The following is a 9,369-nucleotide window of genomic DNA, read 5'->3' on the forward strand; positions in this document are numbered from 1 at the left end:
AGTATTTTTGGAACATGAACTAGACTTTTTCTGTTGTAACCAAGCTATTAAATCTTCAGTGTCTTATCTAAATGTTTTCTGTTTCAAATTGAATATTCCTTGCGTATCAAGATCAATTCTCTGAAAAACATATTCAGAGTGAAATAACGCTCACAAATGGTGAACCTATCTTCAGGAAAATTTGTGAAAAATAAAGTGAAACGGAATTTGATGTAATAGTGAATAATGAATATTTTCACGAGAAGAATATAATGTTGCACAAGGGCAATTTATATAATATTAATGATTGAATATGCAATGTGATATGTAGAGAAATATTAACTTGAGGAACCGATGACAGTAAAAGGTTAAGGATATTTCGGATCAATTTAATTGTAGAGAGTTCATTATTTTCATTTGATTTTTTAAAACAATGTTGGGGGTTTCTTGTGAATTTCATCTTAGCTTGATGACTGTGATATTTTTATTAAGTCGCAATTTATATGTCAATCAAGGTCTTAAATCATTCATGGAAATGGGCAAACATCAAAACCCAAAGTAAAATGCAATTAGATTTCTTCGAAACATCATTTTCTAAACGAAAATTCCGAATCCGAAGGACGACAAATCACGAATCATAGTTAGACAATCTTTAACATAATACCTACAAGTATTTTCAATCTAGGATGATATCAGCTAAAATGTGTTTGTTCATGGTTTTTTTCTGCTAGTGCTATATTCCTATTTTGGGTCTTCTGGTTATCGGGATTGCTTCACACAATTTATCTCTTATGTCGGAAAAGGTGGAACATGTTTTTAGCTATTAATTATTAAGTTAGTGGTCGTCTACCAGTGCAGTAGCATGGCCTTGTATTAAAAATTGAAAGAAGTAAAGTGTGAAGTACAGTTTATTTGTCGACTCGTTACTTGGTTCTTACCATAGTCCCCCAGCCAAGTACACGATATGGTGGAGGATTTAAAAAGATGATAAACTAGTTTACAGACAGTGTTACGTTTCATGAAATTCTGACAATTTGGTTTCTATACACCGCTTCGTGACCTTGTGGAGATTGACAATACTGAATTTTACTGCATAGTTATTGCAAAATGAGTTTTTCAAAATCAACTGATATATAGATGATACTAATTGGTGAGAACTGCCTCGCCACTTCAACTGTTTCAACAACAAAATTCCGTTTGGTGTATTAATAGGTGAGGACTGCCTCGCCACTCCTAGTATTGTATACAAAGTCAGCGAAATATAGAAGTCCGATTGGTGAGGACTGCCTCGCCACATATTATTGGGTCATAATTTGTATAAAACACGTGTGAATATATCTGTATTGGTGAGGGTTGTCTCGCCACACGGGCCTATCATGTGAAATGAATAGATTTCATGGTTCATTATATTGTTCACACTTTTACTTTCCACATTAAAATATCATATAAAGTAAAATTATCATAAATGTATCTTTTACGTAGTAAACTTCCAATTGTTTAATGACCAAGATAATGTATCCGTAATGTCAAATATGCAAATGTACGGAAGCGTATTAGGGACATAGTAAAAACAAAATAGATAAAGTACTTTTTTTTCAAAGTCGAAATTTTAACTTTTCAAATCTTGAAATTTTGACTTTTTTTTACACGAAATTTTGACTTTATCAAAGTTAAAATTTCAACTTTAAATTCAAAATGTCGACTCTTTAAATCTCGCAATCCCGACTGTTAAAATCTCGAAATAACCTTTACATTTATAAAATAGTACAAAGTAAGAACTTTGAATTTCATTAATTAAAAACATCTGTCATTTATCATTAAAACAACTGCCTCCTAACATCTTGGTCGCAGGTTGGTTGCTTGTGAGACTGAAATCTGTAACATTTATGAATATGATTTATTTTTATATCCATTTCCTATTTTATGTGATGTAACGTACCAACCGTTGATTTGTCAAGGATTGTTCATCTTGTCTTTTATGTAACTTTTAGTTTTAAATGATAATTCATTAATATATTTCTCTACTTTGACAGAAAATTCTACCGTGATCACATTTTACAACACAATGAAAACTTGTTATGTTTCACTTAGAAAAGATTAAGGATGTTGGCTACTCTGTTTCAAAATAACAAGCTTTTTAAAAAAGTGTTATAAATTGATAGCATATAAATAAAGGAACTAAAAAAGCAGAAAAAGATGAAGGGTCCGTGTGCTTGTTTTCGAGATATAAGCCATTGAAAATTTGGCGGGAAATAATTCTCTCTAGACTTTTCATATATTTAACATTGGCACCCTTTTGCTTAAAAAAAATATGAAAAAATAACAAGGATTTTATAGCATTTTCAAATATGGCTATTTAAACTATATGTAATAAAATTATGAAAAGAAAAGTAGGGGTTAGCGGGGAAATTTTTTTAATGGCAGTACATGGATAAAAACAGAGGATTCCGAATATCTGGCAAAAATTCAGAAACAAGAGGAGCGAACATCCTGAAACAAGTCATATTTCAAGAACATGATTCCATGACTCTTTATTAAAACTTCAATACATGGAGTTAAACATTTGTGTAAGTGACTTTTTATATACATGTATTTAATAAATTGTTCTTAAAAAGTGTTTACGGATAAATGGAACATTTTATTAACTACAAAAAAATAATGCAAATTGATGTTTACATGCAAGAAGAAGTAGGCGAAACTGCATCTGATTTAAAAGTACATGTATGATAAACTGTTGATTTTATCCTGCATTTGATAGTAATAAGATAAAACGCTATATTCAACTCTGTGTTTGGTTAAGCTCATATTCATATCACTGCGTAAGTTCCGTCGAATCGTTTGTAAATATTATAGGGTTAAAACACATGTTGTCTTAGTGTGTAAACTGGGGCAATTAACTTTGTAACCTGATTAAAAGTCCGAAGAACTAAATAGCTGTAAGTAGCAACAATCTGTTTCAGGAAATTAATTGGAAATTATGTCCTTGAATGTAGTAAATACTTAAATATATAAACCCAGTATACAGGCGCTGGTTGGATGTTGACGCACAGAAAAAGGAAAGTTAGGTTCAATTAGAAGAGATGCGAGAAATATAATTACTGATTTTTTTAAATATTCAGGGACAGAACATCAGCATTACAGCGAAAATGGAGTTAATGGATAATTCTTGTGTTTTACTTTCTTCTTTTGAAGGTTCTGTATGAATTCTGCCTTATTGTAAAAAGCAGGTCGACAAGAAGAGAACGAAAGGTTCTCGTAGTAATCCAATAATACTGTTTAAAATCACGTTTCACCAAATTGCAAATTGCTATGACATTTTCAGTAAATAACAAATATTCTTTATAAAGATTATATTGATAAAAGTATCGTAGAAAATGCAGTTACTGACAAGTTCATCTCATAATCCTATACGCGCTACAACTTATCATAATTAAGTTTTAAGCCAAATTACAAGTTATGCATAAAAAAAGAAGCTGAAAAAATATGACAAATTAATCATCATACTCAGTAGGCATTATTACTGTTATTTACGATGTTTTTTCTTTCATAGATACAAATATTTGGTTTGGACGTTTAAACCTGTAGAAAACTTATTACAAAGAGGATATCACATACTTATTTTTACAGTGATGTTGTTCATTGAACCCGTAAATTTTGATACGGTCCGTGTTAACGTACCGATCCTCAAAATAAACTTATTCTGAAAGGTTGTCAATTTAACACTGTAATAACATCTTTGAGTATAGCTATTGTCGGTACAAACATTGATTTTGTCATAAAAGAATTAAAAAAGGACTCTAATTGTTGCTACATGTATACAGCTATGAACATTTACGATCCTTCATTTTGTCGATACTTGTATTTTGGCATTGTACAACATTCATGTTTTTCTCTAACTGTGTATACCGTCTTTACATTTAATCCATTGGATGTTTACTGATTGACATTAAAGTAAGTCTTTAATGCATGATTTTTTTATTACTAGTAGTTGTTATTAGCCTTGAACTTACTTTCAGTAAATGCGAATACTCTCAGATCGGTACTTTGTGTGTTAAGTCGTTTTGTTAGTTTGTTTTGTATGTGTTTGACGATCTGATAAGTCAAGCCTTTTTCATTTTTTTTAAATCTATTTATATAATAATGTACTGTTACACCACTGTCCCAAATTAGGAGAAAAGGTTGGGCTCCTGCAAATATGATTAACCTGCCACATTCTGTATGTGCCTATCAAAAGCCAGGAGCCTGTAATTCAGTGTTTGTCGTAGGTTGCTGTAAATCATATTTGTTTTTCGTTTATCTTGTAATTTTTCCATAAATCAGACCGTTACTTTAATTGTTTGTTTGAATTGTTTTACACATGTCATGTTGGGCCCTTATATAGCTTGCTATGTGGTATGGGTTTTGCTCATTGGTACAGGCTGTACGGTGACCTGTTGTTTCTAACTTCTACGTCAGTTTAGTCCCTGGTGGAAACTGTCTCATTTGCAGTCATATCACATATTCTTATCTTTATATTATATAAAGATCAAACTATATTCAAACAGGAAGCTTACTCTTCAACACCCACTAGTACTTACCTAAGCATAAAAAACCCACTAAAACTTGACAATAGTTCAAGTTAAAATTGACAACCAGTGCAACGGTAGTTTCTGCCACGTATTCAAAAAGGTCATATGAGGATCTATAGTCTACAATTAATTGACTTTAGTCCAACACATATATGTATATATATATATACAAGTCTAAATTGAAAACAACGTTCAAACCTATGATTGCGTTGGATAAAAACCGCAATTTTTATACGTGTGCATGCAAAACAAATTTCTTGATAGAGGGGTCTAAATACAGCACAAACAACATTTTCCAAAAGACCAAAAAGTGAAAAAGTATATATATATATATATATATATATATATATATATATATATATATATATATATACCAATGTTGTGTAACTCTTGTTGAAAGCCCATGATGCCTAAACTGACAGGAAGTTCTCATTCAATTACAGCGGATGAAGATATGTCTCTTATCTGCGCGTGTGACAATTAGAAGTTGGTACATGTACAGTCTGTATTGCTCATTAATGACCTAATCAGAAAATTTGAAATGAAAAAGTAAACTGCTGATTTTGTCATTTGTTGTCTCGCCTTGACGGAGTCAAAAAGCGAGACACAGGTATGCTGTTTCCGGCTTCGGCTTCGGCGGTGGCGTCAACAATGCAATAGTTTGTGATCAGGTCTTGTTTATGGTGAATCACAAGTGGTAGGTCAATGATATTTGGTATGCAGTTGTACTGGCATTGGCACATCTCATTTCCATGGAGATTATTTGGCCCTGCCCTCTCAAGTCATGGTCTATTGGCTTTGAAACTTTAGCTTAGCTTACATGTATTAGTTTGTGATTAGGTTAGTTTATGAGGAACCACTAGTGGTAGGTCAATGATATTCGGTATGCAGTTGTATAAGCATTGGCATATTTCATTTCCATGGGTTTTATTTGGCTCTGATCCCTTAGTCATGGTCTATTGACTTTGAAAATGTTGCTTAGTTTATATGTATTAGTTTGTGATTAAGTCAGTTCAAAGTTAACCATAAGGTGGTAGGCCAATGTTATTATGTATTCAGTTGTATAAGCATTAGCAAATCTCATTTCCATGGAGAATATTTGGCCCCGCCCCCTCAGTCATGGTCTTTTGACTTTGAAAACTTTTGATTAATTTACATGTATTAGTTTGTGATTATATCAGTTTAAGATGAAATGCTAATGTTAATTCAATGATATTTGGTATGCAAATTTATTGGCATTTGCAAGTCTCTTTTCCATGGAGATTATATAGCCCCACCCCCTCTTCATGGTTCATTGACTTTGAAACTTTTACAATGTTTACAAGTTAATGTTTGTGTTTATGTGTGTTTAAAGGGAACGATTATAATAAGTCAATGGTATTTGGTATGCAGTTGTATTAGCATAGGCACATCTCATTTCCATGGAGATTGTTTAGCCATGTACCTTAAGTCATGGTTAATCGTCTTTGAATATTTTCATAACTTACATGTTGAAGTATTGCTATTTTAAATTCAACATTTGCAGTATCAAAATCAAAAAAAGGCGAGACATATCTCTGTGATAACAGTTTATTTTACCTATGGGATATATTTAAAGATCCAAGGAAATGTGGTATGATTGCCAATAAGATCAAAGACAGAAAAACGTAGATGTTAGTAAAAGTGGATTATCGTACGCCCATCGTCAATGAGCCAATGTATACTGTAAAGTAATATATAAAAGGCCCCGACACAATATGATGTAATACAATTTAATCAAAAAATCAAAAGCCTCATTTATGTTAAAACAATAAACGAAAAAATATGGCAAAAAGCAACCATAGACAACAAATGAATTACAAACTCTGGACTGAGAGCGGGCTAACAATAATGCTGCTGGGTTAAACATGTTCGTTAGCGCTCGAGCTTTCCCCTAACCTTGGACAGTGGTTTTACAGTCCAACAAAAGAACAAGTGGAAATGGCTTGACTCATAAGATCGGCACGAAGCATAAAAACGATTATCAAAAAGACAAAAGACATAGATGTATGATTTCTTGCAATTACTAAAAGCTCGTTCAAAGTCCGTCACATATATCATAAACTTAACCATATGACGTTTAAATTGATTATATACATTATTTTTTCATTTTCATGTAAGAAGTCGTTTTTCTGTCATGCATTTCATGGGTGCTTACTGATTATTTTGCTAGACGTTTATTTTATAATCCAAATAGACATTTGCAGTAATGTACCAATTTATCAATGATATGTACTTTATTTTTTAAGTTCACTTTAAAGGCCAATATATGAGGGATTCCTTCATTTTCTGTTTATCTTTTCCCTACTATATGGATCCACCCTGTGGGCCTTGGTGTTGTTAACAGAATCCAAGATGCAGTTTTTGTAGAAGATTTTGGTCCTGTTAAGTAAAATATAATTTTAAATTAGAGAAAAACAAAATTAAGTTAAGCAAAACAATTTGAACTTCACACAATCTTTTCCAGGACTTTCACTTTCAGAGGCATTTATATGAATCATTATGTCGAAAAAAAATAAACATGAACCTGCATTAGTAATAGTGATCAACAGTATCTGGCGGTCTCGGAATCCGAATAAGAAAAAGACTACATATATATACAAGACATCATACAGATAAATGGCAGGGGTGATCTCACAAGAATATTTACCCTAATAAATTAAGCCATATTAAATTTTTGTTTTTAGTTTTAAACCGTTGGTGTTAAAGATACTAACCATGTTTCTGAATAGAAATTGAGTCGTTTTCAATCAAAAGGGTAGATATTTTTTTCGAGTTTTTGGGGAAGCATGATTTCAATGACGCGTGTTTGTTACTTTACAACAGTCTTTTGTAAACTTGCAACCATATTTTTTAGGCTCCTCTTATCAGATTTCTTTTGTTTTCGACAAAAATCATAAACACTCATTTTCAAGTTAAACCGTCTTTTCCGACCTGGTCTATAAAGGAAAAATTTAAAAGTGGTGAGGAGATTTTATTTGTATAAATATTTTCGTTTGAATAATTGCCAATTACATCGGACCATTGTGGGGTTCACAGAGTAAGTTATATTCATGTAGCTGATAACAAGCCCTTGCTTTTTTTCCTGTTCGGACTGATTTCAATTGTCAGTGATATTTGAAGATATCCAATTTGAGAATTGTACAAACAAAATTTCTGCTAGAGAACATACGAGACTCTTTGCCTTTGAAATAGGCAATTTTACAAGATCTATAAAATTTCAGCCAGTATGCAGTAGCCTTCTTTGTTTGTTTTGTTTTTTTTTTAATTTACAAGTCAAGCGATAGTGTGTCCGATGTCAGAATTCTTGTTAGGTCTCAAATTGTGAATTAAAAAAAGTGTCAAAAGAAAAAAAAGGAGAGGTTTAAATTCAAAAGCAAATGATACAAATGGCGATTGACGAAAGCTTACCGCTACTTAGAAATAGACGGTTTAATAAAGAGCTGCGACATGAGCCCATGATATGCTCGTTGCTTTTCAACGAATAAAGTTCCATAACTCCTCAATGCCATATCACAAATTTATAAAAAAAACTAAAGGGAGCTTTATATTATAAATAAAGAAACCAGTCACCAAAGTTTCATGAAAACTGCTCAAAACATTTTTGAGTTATTGTCTGAAAACTGGAAAATCACCCCTTTTTATGAATAAAATCCCATAACTCGGAAAAGAAAAAATCTAAAATTTATAAAAATCAAAAGGGATCTTACGTCAATAGATATAAACAATTCACCAAAGTTTCATGGAAATTGGTAAAAGCGTTTTTGAGTTATTGTCCGACATGTTGACGTCGGACGAACAATGGTATCTAATGCTCTCTCACCTGAACATAGACCGCACGTTGCTTTACAGTAGTTCCTCAACGTAGTGTCATGGCAAACTGCTGTGTTTTTACAATCAACTATGTTGCTATCAAAACATGGTGCTACAAAGAAAAACTTGAAAATAACTTACACTAAACAAGAAGAATCTACTGAACTTAACCAGTTTTACGTCGTCCACTTTCAATTAAAAAATGACGGTTTACCCAAAATACTTAATTTTGAACAGTTGTAAGAGTTGGAGTATAAAGAGAATAACTATAAACTGTATCGAAATATATACAAGTTTCTTTCTGAAAATACTAAAACACTTTTTACTGGCTATTCGGAGAATAGAAAGTTTAATATTGTCTCCCTCGACATAAACTATATCACTCATCTTCGCGCCGGGAAATAGTTGGTGTCTCGTTCGACAGTAAACTTGCCATTGTCCTCATAACCAGTAAATGAGTGTATTTTATGCTATTCCAAAAATATATTTCTGAAAATACGTATTCCATTTGTTGTATTTGGCACAGATTGTGCCTCGACATTCTGTCTCTGTGTTTGATGCTCGATGTTGCAGACTGTGTTATTGGTCTAATTAGCGTTTCTACTTGACATCATGTTTGACAGACTATCATCTGATACCCTTTTGCCAATACTGTCTCTATTATGCAGGCTAGCTCCACTCAACTGCACAATCATCATCGCTGCTATTTGGTCTGCTGGGATGCTGACAGAGAGAGTGTATTGTCAATACCAACCACAGGTACCGTTGATGTTTTCAGACCATTCTTCTTGCAGCCACGTTTAAGAGTTCCAATTTGTTAAATTGAAGTAATTCATTTCAAATTTTAACAGATGCCATCATGGTTTGATTAATGGAACATTCACATATATATGTTTGTTAAAAAAAGAAAGACAATACAAAAGGGGGTAATATAAAAAATTGAAAAATCAATGCCATTGACAAAGGAAAAACGATGAACATAAACGAGACA

This window comes from Mytilus californianus, unplaced genomic scaffold, assembly GCF_021869535.1.
Source record: "Mytilus californianus isolate M0D057914Y unplaced genomic scaffold, xbMytCali1.0.p SCAF_11, whole genome shotgun sequence".
Classification (NCBI taxonomy): Eukaryota; Metazoa; Mollusca; class Bivalvia; order Mytilida; family Mytilidae; genus Mytilus; species Mytilus californianus.